Source organism: Amblyomma maculatum, chromosome 2, assembly GCF_055883805.1.
Source record: "Amblyomma maculatum isolate TAMU_Amacu chromosome 2, ASM5588380v1, whole genome shotgun sequence".
Lineage (NCBI taxonomy): Eukaryota > Metazoa > Arthropoda > Arachnida > Ixodida > Ixodidae > Amblyomma > Amblyomma maculatum.
The window spans coordinates 18,405,821-18,418,209 of NC_139345.1; the positions used below are offsets into that span (position 1 = coordinate 18,405,821).

The following is a 12,389-nucleotide window of genomic DNA, read 5'->3' on the forward strand; positions in this document are numbered from 1 at the left end:
AAAACGCGCATAATCATAAAGGGGCACGTCTTCTCGCTTGCGCTGCATACATAACCAAACTGTGTTGTGGCCTTGTATGTGAACTGAACGCGACAAAAATCGGATCGACGTTGATTATTCGCGAAGTGAGTTTTGAAGAGGGGAAATTTACTGCTCCCCTCTAAAAGGGGAGCAGTAAATTTTCTAGGGTTATGGTGGCGACCCAGTTTATGATGGAGGATGTGAAGACACAAAGGCTTGCCTTACTACGACTTTGGACGACTTCGACGATCACAGCCAGTAGAGATTAAACTTGAATATTATAAGCACAAAATTTTAACATAAATACAAGTTAAACACTTTCAGGTATATTTACAGTAAAGTTAAAAAGAAAAAACTTGGATCTGGCTTGGTCGATCATAAACCCTGACTGCTCATTGTAGGAGCTCAGCTAGTTCGGTCATCTGATGAGGAGAGAGGAGTCGCTGGAGAAAGATTTGATGTTGGGAAAGGGGGAGGGTCACCGGAGAAGGGGTAGGCAGCGAACGCGGTGGTTAGATGGCACCCTCGAAGCACTGCAGATGAAGTTATGTAATGTTAGGAACATAGTGAGAGACCGGAAAGCGTGGCGTGATATGGTCCATATGGTCATGAAGAGTCGGACACGGCTGAACGACTGAACTGAACTGAGGAGAGACCGCTTCATGGCATAGCCGATGATGCATTGCATCTGACCGCGTAGCCCCTACAGAGCGCTCGACTGGCCCTCGGGCTCTGTTTTTATTCCTCAAGGTCCAGCCCATACCCGAACCTTAGCGAATTGCAACAAGCATCAGCAAAATTAGTTGCTTACTGCCTAGCGTCTTCTTTCATCCTCTCCCGAGGCATCTCTATCAGGAATAACAGGCGGCGCACACTCGCGCGAAACTCTGCTCTGGCCCGCGTAATGTAGCTTTACGCTACAAATGTGCAGTGCAAATGCAGTGACCCGAGTGGCCATAATGGGCCTGTCAAACTACCAGCTCTGCCGCACCACTTCACCCTAGTGGGGAGAAGCCAACAAAGGCGAGAACGCCTCTCGTCATGCCGGCTACGCGTCCATATCCTGTACATGCATGTTCGCTTCAATGCCATTGTTATCAATGATAATTTGACGTTGTTGGTCTGACGTATACTTCCCTTACTACTTCGTGCTATGCACCGCGATAATTGGACGTCATCTTGGCTCGTTATTTCTCCCGAAACGTGCACCCTGAATGACCTTCGCCCTTACGAGCGCGTTATTGTTGTCGAAACGACAAGCCACGAACACTGTGTTCAAACCTTGACACACTATCTACGTTAGGGCGTGCTTACACCGACAGGGGTTAGAGCAATTATCTTTGCTTCTTTGTCAACCTCTCAGTGCCTTCGTGGTTCTGGCTGATTAGGGGGCTCTGCGTTTTCGCGGATGTGGCTTTTCCTGTGCTACAAGTTCTCGTGTGACAACGCTGAAACAAGAAGCCACAGACCCTGCAAACAGGTGCATTTCTTGTGACAATACCTGAGCTTTGTTGTTCAAACTCGACACACCATCCATGTTAGGGTGTGCTTACCCCGTCCGCGGTTAAAGCAATTATCTTTATCTCGCAAACGACTAGTCTTCGCTTGCAGATAGTAGCTGCACCCGCGTTTACATGAACCCAACAGGAGCGAGTTGAGTTATTGGGTCGAAAACCGGTTAACGGGTGCATGTAAACCCCGTCGGATCGGATCGAGAAGACAACGGGTTGAGTCCAGTCAACTCCCACGCAGGGGGTGGGTTGGCTGTACTCGATCTCGCTGCAGGAAGCATGTAAACGCTGTCGGGTTGAGTCGGGGCACAGTGGGAGAGGATAACAGTACGGAAAACGCTAGAGATGCGTGGGGAAAAAAAAAAACGTAATCGAGTGCCGTCTGCTAGTTCTTTGCATCAACGCGAGGTGTCATCGCCGCTTGCCCAGAACCGGTTCTGCGCTCGTCGGATTGGGTCCATGTAAACCCAGTAGGGTCGAGTCCACTCATTTTCCCAACTCGACCCTCCACTGTCGGATCCATGTAAACAGGGCTTGTGCTTATGTATACCTTTTGAATGCCTTCCCGGTCCCGGCTGAATTAGTGAACTTAGGCTTCCGGTCATCGGAGCATTCAACGCCCTCGCGTGCGTCTGACAATTCCTTACAGGAGCCCACTCGGCGTTGGTCGAGTTCATGTAACTGTAGCCTACAGTTCAGGTATGGTCGCTGGAAGTTTTTCCAGGGACCGTAGTTCAGGCACGTACTAAACGACTTCGACTTCTTGCCAAAACCGCCGCAATCGAGTTTCAACAGCATGGCGCGAGTGAGCATGCCCTGAGTGGTTATTGCACCCTCCGCCCTATCATAGCAGCATTGAGCAAAGACTGGACAAGGCCTGCGCGCTCCTCCTCTCCACAGGGGTCTACGTCACACTAGTTGCCCGACCGCGAACGATAGTAGGAGGTCTGTGCAGCGCAGGGGGAGGCAACGCATGCAGGTGCATCGCACCTGGAAGGCAGCACAGGTGGATCTTTCCGCTCTATCTGCCTATGGTTATGTTAGGCAGCGAACGTGCTGGCATTTCTCTCTTCCGACGTCTCGGTTTTCGAGCTTCAGGAAGTCAAACTGCTTTACCTTGGCTTTATTGTGCGCGTTGATATCACAATGAAAGTGGTGCTGAAGACAAGCACGCGCTTTTTGCAACCGCCACGACATGGGACGATAGTGTGCCTGGATTACGACGGGAGCCCATAAGCCATTACCGTTTGGTTTTCCCAGCAATGAAGCTCACAGAAAAGCTTGGAGCTCCTGCAAGAATTTTACTACAACCGTATACATTCCAAGCTAAGTAAATAAAATTTAACCATTTCGATAGATTTAGCTTAGGCACGCACCATAACACCCAACACACAACAAAAACCTTTTGTAAATTTAAAAGTTGTTGGATAGTGGTTACGAGAGGATGATATTATATTTAAGTGTCGTCATGCTGGTATTCGCACTCAATTTTCATGAGCAAGACTTCATCACCAAGCTATCATATCCTAATAAACAAATGGTAAGAACCATGTCGCTCAAGCGCGGTCTCAGTGCCTTCGAAGTTCCCTACTTGGTCATCGTACCTTCTTTTACAAGACCCCAGCAAGAAAGAGGGCGCGACGGGAAAATGACACCATCAAGGAAATCCTTAATGATTCCTACAGAGGCAAGCGGAGAAGAAAAATGCAAAAATTCACCAAGCTAGTAAATGTTTGCGGCACCAAGTTATCGACAGTCACTGGAAACGAAAAGTAAACTCTTCGGGAAGGCAGCTGTCAGCAATTTGAAAAAATTAAAGAATTGAAATATTTTAATTAAAAGCACGGAGCAATATAATGTTCATTATGGCTTCATGCTACTGTTTTGTAGGGCTTCATGAGTTTTGTTTATTTCAATATTTAACAAGGCATCCGCTTTCGAAGTGTACAAAAAAATAACGTACGCCTCCTTAAAAAGCCGCAAAATGCATTTGCACATTGATCTCATATATTCTTGTGCTATATGCTGTCTGGGAAATAATGCTTGTGTTAATGTGATCTGCAGTAAACTCAAGTTCAGTAATTATAGCAGTGCAATGGTTATCCCAAGTTTTCACATGAAACTATAAAAACGAAGCACTTACTGCAATAGGAAGTGTATCGCGAGGACTACGAAAGAAAGCACGAATTATAAATTAACGCGGAAAATACATAGAGAAACTATGCAAGCGGTAAAAAAAAAAAGAAAAAAAAAAAAACATTCTTTAGAAGCATTGCTATAGCCATTGTACCTCAGATAGTACAATACTGCGCTGAAAACTGCCGCGGAACCCTCCCAGCCGCGAGCGGAGGCCAGCGACGGACGGGCAACTAGCGTGACGTCACGGAGCAAGCGGAGAGGCGTGGGCATTGTCGATCTGTTATTCCCCTTTCCCCCTAATCGATTGCGTTCCTCCTATTCTAAAACTCTCCAAATGAGTTAACGAGGCGTTTGTTAACGTTAAGTCTGCCAGGGACAGTGCATTGTCGCACTGCGCTCTTCGGGCACTTTTTGCTTACAGCTGTCAAAGGTTAGTATACTATAGTAAAGAATGCGCTGAAAGATGGTCACCTACTCTCAATTTTCCCCGCCTTGCGGAGCAGGAGGGGGCGGTCCTTATTCCCGGTAGTGCTATTTCCCAGCTCCAAGTCCTTGTCGAATGGCCCTTCCTACAACAAAGGGAAAGGTTTTTACTGCATTGGTCGTGCGAACGCTGGACGCTTCAGAGCCTCCTCGTTCACGGCACGCAGAGGAATACGTTATAGTCCGAGGAGTTCTGTCCAGTTTCAGATGTGTCGTCCGAGATACCTCGATGTCGATGTCACCACGGAGGTCGTGGCCGCCTTTCCTCCAGGGTACGTTATTTGCAATCCTAAATTGTTTAGTGAGCGCAAGAAGTAGCCGAGTGAAAGAGAGGGGGATAAAGAAAAGCACCGAAACAATTCTGTCATGCGCTAATTTGTGCGGCTTTTTTGACTGAGCTCGCGACGTCCTTACCGAATAGGAAGGATTTCCACCGTGTTGAAGAGAATGGCGATATAACGTAGCTTCCGGAATGCGTACAAAAATGCACATAATACACTTATGAAATGGCGCTTATGCATATATAGCTATAAAAGATCCGTTTTCCGTGAAAGTTCCCTCTTCGTGACTAGGACGCAGTACTCTGCCCATATAAGGCAACTGTTCTCATTAACATGTCAAACAGTGCGCGATTAATTACGACGTTTCTGGATCAAAAAAAAAAAAAAAAAGGCAGGAGATGACGGCCCGTCGCTCATGGCGGGAGAGCGAGCGACCAAAAAATGTAAACCAATCCAAATCACGTACAAACGGATATAAGTAAATGAAGCACGCTTTTCCGTTCTAATGTACAGCCTTTGTCAAAATGCAGAACTCAGAGGTCTGCTTCTGTGACGCTGATTTAGCATTAGTGGAGATCCTTCCCTTTGGAGAAGGTATATAGGACAAAACATCTTACCATCAAGAGATACGAAACAAATTGGAAATACATAACAAGCCGTACAAAGCGGCTCAGAAGCAGACCCCCCTGGGCTCCATACTTATGACAAAAACTGAACCTTCTCCAGTAGTGCTCCGCTCTTGCGGCCGCCAGGCGAGATGCATTTGACAGGACTTGTTAGCGAGGCTCTCTCGCAAATTTTCTGCAGAAATTCACAATAGTGGTGTGGGCTCATAAGCAGTAAAGTGCGGGGCGGGCCTCGCATAGCATAAAAACACGTGAGTCCCCTGTGGAGTGTGAAGACACCCTGACAGACTTTCTTGCTCCTCTTCTTGATCATGACAAAAAGGCCTCTGACGACCTGAAGTGCGAAGGGCCTGAAAGATTGAGCAGCAGTTCGTCGCGCCGAGTATCGAAGGAACGTGGTTCGTGGAAAAGCACGTGCAACCAACTCCTCATTTTCTCTGGGCAGAGCCGGCAAGAATGGCTGCCGAGGGGTCTCCGCGCATGCTCAACATATTACTAGAAAAAGGTTCATTCCAATCACGAGTTCTGTATCGTACATAAGAAAACATTATTCGTCCAAGTGAAAGTGCACGCCATGTATACGTGGATGCCAGTTTCAATTATGCAGCAAGTGAAAAATGTTAGACGGAAATAGCGTGCTCCGTATACTTTTGTCGGCACCTGCACCTTAGGCGCAGCCTATAGTCACCGCTTTCCATTGAAAATCCTATGGCAATGCAGTAATCACTGGGCGGTCTTAGCAACTGAACTTTTGTTTCAAATGACGAGCGGAATTGGCACGTCCACCTGACCCTTTGCTCGGGGTTAAATTTGATGTCGCCGCATTTGCGCGTTGTCGTCGCGGGGACATTTTTCAACGGGCTGCCGGATGTTTCGCAGGGAGCAGATGCCAGCGGAGCCGCTGGTGGACAAAGAATTCGTCGAGAGCCCCTTGGGGGTGCTCGTCGTCATAGTGGCCCTCCTCAGCGTAGGCTTCCTGCTTATCAGTCTTCCTCCACTGCTTTTGGTGGGAGTCGTCGTTTACGGTGACTGGTCCCTCAGAGCCCTGATGCACATCAGCCGGCATCGCTGTAACTGCTATCGCCACCGCTTCGTAGTCTTCTCCGTCGCTGTGGTAATCACCTGTATTTTCGGCTGCCAAATCATCCATCACTCTTGGAGAGACTGTGGACGCTACATGGTGAGTACCAGCGGAATGGACATGCCCAGGGGCAGCTTTGCCGTACTTAATCGCGTAATGTGCGCATTTTTTGTGACGAGGGTGGATGCTTGGGCAAGTCTGTGTAGCGCAAAAATCGGGGAGATGGCTGCCTTATTCCTCTGGCTCAGGCTAAGCAGAAAATGGGATAAGGCGGGCCTTTCCCGCTCTGCTGTGGAGGGTAGTGTCCGCCGTAAAGCCCCTCTATTGCTGGCCAGTCTACAGAAAACGTCATGGACGGACTTTAGTTAGGAGCAGGAATAGTTCGGAGCAGGAGTAGGGGGAGTTGGAGAGACAGTGCGCGATCTGTAGAACTGATGCAGCCCATTCTCTACTGGACGGGGACAAACATCTGCCTCCTTCTTTTTCCTGCCCAGCCTTCACCATAAAGCCACAAAGCTTTCTGCGAGAACATTCGCTAAATAATGAAACTCTTAATTTGTGTATCTGTTATTTCACACATGCTGATTAGTATGCGTCCATATGATGCCTCGCTTTAACCAATCCTCACGAACGTGCCTTACGACAGGACATAGACCCAGTCTCGGTCGTCTGTCTGCGCTTAACCCGATTTCAGTGCCTAGAAGTAGCGTACCTGACCCATGGTCAGGACTCGACTCCGACCTCTCGTCGCAAAGTAGCTAGCCAAGTTGGCAGCACTTATCAACCCGGCCATTTCATGTGGTATTGTGACGGCCCAGAACCTGCAAACCAGTCAGTACACAGTCATGCCACCCGCCGATTACAATGGGCCGCAGAAATGCTCGGAATTTTTCGCTCACATGCCAAAACCGGCACCGACGCCGGATTTCCTGAAGAACAGTGACTTTAATGCTGTCGCGTTAAAAAACGCGAAGGACGCGTAAAATAGAGAAACAATATGTGTCTACTCTTCACCCTTAGTTGTTTTTGCGCTTCACTCTGCACACATTCAGAAAAAATCCTAAGTGGTGCAAACTCGACAGAAATTGAGGCCTGCTGCATGTACCGGGCTGGAGAACAATGGCCTACGGCTTAAGGTATTACACAATAGCGGCCTGTGCACTGTTCTCACAGTTGTCGTTGCATACCACGGAGGAAGGAAACAACTTAGGAGAGGCCCTTGCCATTCCCAATGCATTGGAGAAAGTGTGGCGGAAGTGACGTCAAAATTTAGGGTTAGCCAAGTCGGGCCATTAGCAACGGCGACGCTGTTGCTATGAAAACTCGGGCCACTAGCAACAGCGTTGCTAAGGGCCCTAGGTACGTAAGCGTTGCGGAAAAAGATTGCGGAGGGTAAAGGAGGAGGAGAGACGTTGCAGCGTCCGGTCGCCGCGCGGCCGCGCCGGCTTCAAAAAAATGACGTCAGGGCCTCTCCTAAGTTATTTCCTTCCTCCATGTTGTATACTGAAGGAAGTATATGAAAAGAAACAATGGCTTAACTTGGCTAACTCTGGTATTCAACGAAAGCTAACAATTCGTCCCGTGGGTACACATAGTAAAGACGAATTGAAATTTTGGGGGCCCAGTGGGCAAAATGTGGGTGTGGTCATCACTGAATTGGGCATACTCATATTAGGCTGTACGTCGATTGGTACAAATCGGTGGAGGCCCAGCAGACATGTGTGAAGCCCTGTTAGTCTTGGAGCATGTCTTTTTGTGTGTATATGGGAAGCCTAAATTCACTTAAAGGCCAAACTGAGGTTTGCGCGACGACTAATTCACCTATAGAGTATAGTGAAGCTTTCGCTTCAACCTGCATGGGCATGTCGACTGGCTCCTGCTGAGTCAGCGCAAAGCGGCGCAAACTGCTCACGCATCGTCTGCTTCGACAGCGGCGTGCCCCTGCAGATCGTGGGGATTCCGATGCCCGCCGCCTGCCACTGTTCCACCAGAGATGGCCGAGTAGAAAGAAAAGGCAGCATGCACATTGCTACTCGCTTAGTAAACTGTTACCTATGATTTAACATACGCTCATTAGAATTCTTCTTAGGAAACCAGTGCGCAGAGTAACGGGACACGGTCAGACACAGACAGAGCCGAATTTCGCCTAAATTGTTCAAATTTCCCTGAAAACAAAATAATTGCCTTTATAGAGCTAAATTAAATCGCTTGAGACAGGTTGCTTACTTACACTCGCTTAACGTGTCGTGTTTTAATCGCTGTCCCTTTACCTGCGCGCTGTTTTGCTAAAAAACATCGTACCAACTGGCTCGGCTATAGTTTTCATGATGTATTGAATGCAGTCGTGAAATGTCACTTCACGCTCAAGACCAGTGAAATAGTTATTATAAATCCCGCTTGTTCCGACCATTGCAAGCATGCCTTGTGTGGCTTGGTAGCGCATGTCAGAGCAGCAAATAAAGGGCCATGGGTTCAAATCCCGTTTTCCTTAAAACGAGATCAATGTTTTTATAGATCACTTGAGACATGCTGCTGCCTCACACTCGCATTACATGTCGTGTTTTAATCCCTTTCGATTCATGCATGACGTCATATTTAACCTGAGTATTGAGGAGTGTTACAATTTTTGCGCGAGATCATGTACCTGTGACTCCACGGTCCAGTTGACCAATCAGGATCATTCACTCAGGGCCAACTACGCCGCCGGCTTTTCTGCGACAAGAGACTCTATCGCGTAATAAACAGAAACCGCCGTCCGGTGAATATGAAGGTAGGGAACAATGTAGTCTCCCAGGAAAACCAAATATCGGATCACAGACAAAGCTGTACCTGGTCTGAGGCATTGTCCTGATGAAGACACCAGTGGCCGATTTCAGCTGCTTTAATTCATGCTCCCTGTTATCCGCCTCAGAAATCTCTAATGCTCGGCGACATCATGCGGATCGAGTTGATTATTCGAAAGAGAGGCGCTTTGAAAAAGAAGAATTTATCCTCTTCCTCGATGTTTTTACTTTCCTTCAAAAAGGAGACTTCACTGGACTTCTGTCACGTTCGTATAAACATAGCATGAGTGACAGTCTTAATACAGGAGGTATGAATTTTTGGTGCACAATTACAACCCCCCCCCCCTTTTTTTCCCCCATAAGGAAAAGCACATTTGATCTCACTTGCTTTGCATTTTTGGTCTTGCATGTTTAATTAAGCGGTTTTATTTAATTGGAAGCTTGTTTTGTTCGTCCTCAGTGTCCTAACCGTAGCCTACCTCTCCCTCCCCCCCCCCCCCCCCCTCCCGCCTGTGAATTTCAGAAAGAAAGCCTAAGTCACTTTCATTGCGATTTTTCAGATCTTGGAGCGAATTGAAACGTGTGCCTTGTGTGAGCAGTCGGGGGACTTCGCAGCAGTACCTCACATCTTCAAATACACGTTTAAAATCTGCTGGCATGAGCTCCAACTCACACCTGTTACGTTTGAGTTATCGCCAGTCGCTCACTGTCTATCCTAGTGTAAAGAAGACAAAGAACAAACAACGCTGCGGCATCGCCATCACCATCGCTGGTCTCCGGCGCCCATCTCTCTCGCGCTGAAGCTGTGCCCTGCGGCTGGTAATTCGATCCTGCTGTGCCCGAATTACTGCCAGCGCTAGACGTTCGAACCAACTATTAAATCCACATTTCACTAGTTCCTTATTGAACATTTTCGATAACGCGCTTGGTGCGACTCGCTGGAGCGTGCACCCTATAATGAAAATGATATTCAACAATTTTGTGCCCTCGATCTTTTAGTCGGGATAGAACTTGGCTCGGTGCTTCTTTTCTAAAGGGCGGCTGAGCATTTCATGCACTCCTTTGGTCTTTTTTTTTTTTTTCTATTTTAGACGAAAGCAAAATCTTAAGCAGATTCATTGTTCGGAGCGGTCACATGTCATGATTTCGCAGGGGGTGTTTTAAACTGTTCGGGACCATTCATAATACGAGGCCGCAAAACATTTTCCAACAACGTCAGCCTGGCTATTCACTCGCGACATGGGCATCTAATGCATCCTCTCTCAGGCACACTGAATTACAATGAGGGAGAGCGAACGAAGGCGCACGTGATAATTAGTGAGGTGTGCTCCGAGCGCTTCAGTGCTCAGAGTGGTGGCGTGGCGCCCATTCCTGGTCGATGGGGGATGTCGGTAGTTTAACCGTTGTAGCGAGGAGGAAAGCAGGAGAGGGCAAGGTAGCGACGTGCAGTAGGACTCGTGGCAGGGATACTGACTTCCGAATACTAACTACAACCGATTACTGCGACAGGCCTTACATGCCCGTCCATTTTTGCGCACCTAGAGGCCATTACAAACGTGAACAAAGACAGCGATGACTGTACAAATTGGTGAACTGCAGCTACTGGTCATTGATTTCAGGTCCTTCGATGTATAAAACGAGCAGTGCCGAAAACAAAAGGTCAATGCTGCAAAAACGCGTCGACGCAAATATGAAGAATTCAGGCCGCCTAAACTGCACAAAGCCATGTGCACGCGAATCGTTAGCTTTTACTGCGCGGCTGTTTATGCTCACCTTGATGGATCCAGTCTTGATTACGGTTGAAGCTTCGACGAGGATGAGGCTGGAAGCGGTGGAGGTGAAAGGGAGAAGAGGAGTAAAGATACAGACCGAAGGGAATAGCTTCGAGTTAATAGATGGCTGCCTGCAAGTGGCATTAGTAAAGCCTAGGTGTTAGCGAGTACTAGCTTGAACCAGAACCGCCTGTGTGCATTGGGATGGTCATCGGTGACCAAAACATGCCGCACCGGTCGATGAGTGACATCCTCGCTCAACCGCTCTGCCGAGAATCATAACTGCTTTATTGTGTGTGTGTGTGTGGGGGGGGGGGGGGGGGTCTCCCCCTTCTTGCTGATGCATATTGTTCTTTAAGTGAGCTTTCAGTGCAAAAGATGACCAAATGAACTTTCTTTTCTCTTCAATTTTTCAGAAGCCTTAACGGTCACATCTTGCCCCATGAAGGCCAACCACATCCCTCATGTTGATCACGGCGACGGACAAGGCTGGCTTACTCACTCTTCAACGCATGTTTTCCACTGGACGCTACTTCTTTGCTGTCGCACCCCGTAAAAATTCCCCTCCACCGTTTCCCCGCAACGCAACGCTTGTCCACATTTCGCATGACAGACTGCATTCTAACTCAGTAAAGTACGTGTGGCATTACATCTTCGAAGACGGCGACAAATGCAGCGTCATTTTGTGCGATTATGTACTCAACTTCGGAGCGGGTCTTGGAAGAATGTGTTAAAAACTTGCAAGACTTATGTGCATGGATATGCTTTATAATAGCGAGGGTGGCTGAAGGCTTCGTTGTTCGCGTGTATGTTGCACACTGCGAGCTTAAACAACGTGCTTTTCAACCTGCTGCAGGGAGTAGAATGAAGTTACAGATAGGTCATTGTCGTGGCCTCACAAATGCCACGAGGCTTCTTCAATCTGGCTCCAAGAGGTCCGAGTATAATGATGATAGCGAAGACTACTTTCTTGCTTGGCGCTCAGAAAATCTACTCCGCACCTCATTGTTCACACAAGGTTACAAATTTGCAATTACATTATCTTATCTTCATTGCACTTTCTCTTCGGCTGTCATTTTAGTATTCACAAATTCCTCCCCACTTCCACTCCTCCCCTTTGTAATGCCCTGTTCTTTGCCTCCAGGTTACCGAAAAAAGATAATAAAAAATATTCAATAACACTACTGGTCAAGCATTGTTTATATTTCACTGTTGTTCAGTCTTTTATATTCTGGACATAAGTACGAAAATCAGAAATTCCTCATTATCATTGTTGCACTAGCATCCCGAGGTTTGCCCTTTGTGCCCTCTCATTTGAATCCCACCAGAGCAATATTGCTGAAAAATGCCTCGTACGTTGATTTAAGTCTCTTTGGCAAGACGAGTAATAAATAAGTAACTAGCGCCGGCTTTGCGAGGTGAGTAGCATTTCGATCGCTCAGCTGGAACAGGAACTGGCATCTGTGATGATGAGATAATTAAGCAGACGAACATTCACGTCTGCCATCCGAGTGGGAATCAAACTTTCTACCTCTGGAGGACAGAAAGTTTTGCGAGTTGGTTTGCATTATCTATGTTGAAGCACAGCGCGACAGACGACATATAAAGAAGCTAGAGAGAGAGAGAGAGAGAAAACTTTTAATGAGCATAATAATCAGTAAAAATTCGCAGGAGCTGGGTGGTCGGTGCCCC

At 47.6% G+C, this 12,389-nt stretch overlaps 1 long non-coding RNA gene across 1 annotated transcript; it reads left to right on the plus strand.

The window, feature by feature from the left end:
- Positions 1-1,382: 1,382 nt before the first annotated feature.
- Positions 1,383-11,259, plus strand: LOC146198082 (uncharacterized). Its single transcript, XR_014704711.1, has 3 exons — positions 1,383-1,501; positions 5,941-6,241; positions 11,114-11,259. It is a non-coding gene; the product is annotated as an uncharacterized LOC146198082 (long non-coding RNA).
- The last annotated feature ends 1,130 nt before the right edge of the window (positions 11,260-12,389 follow it).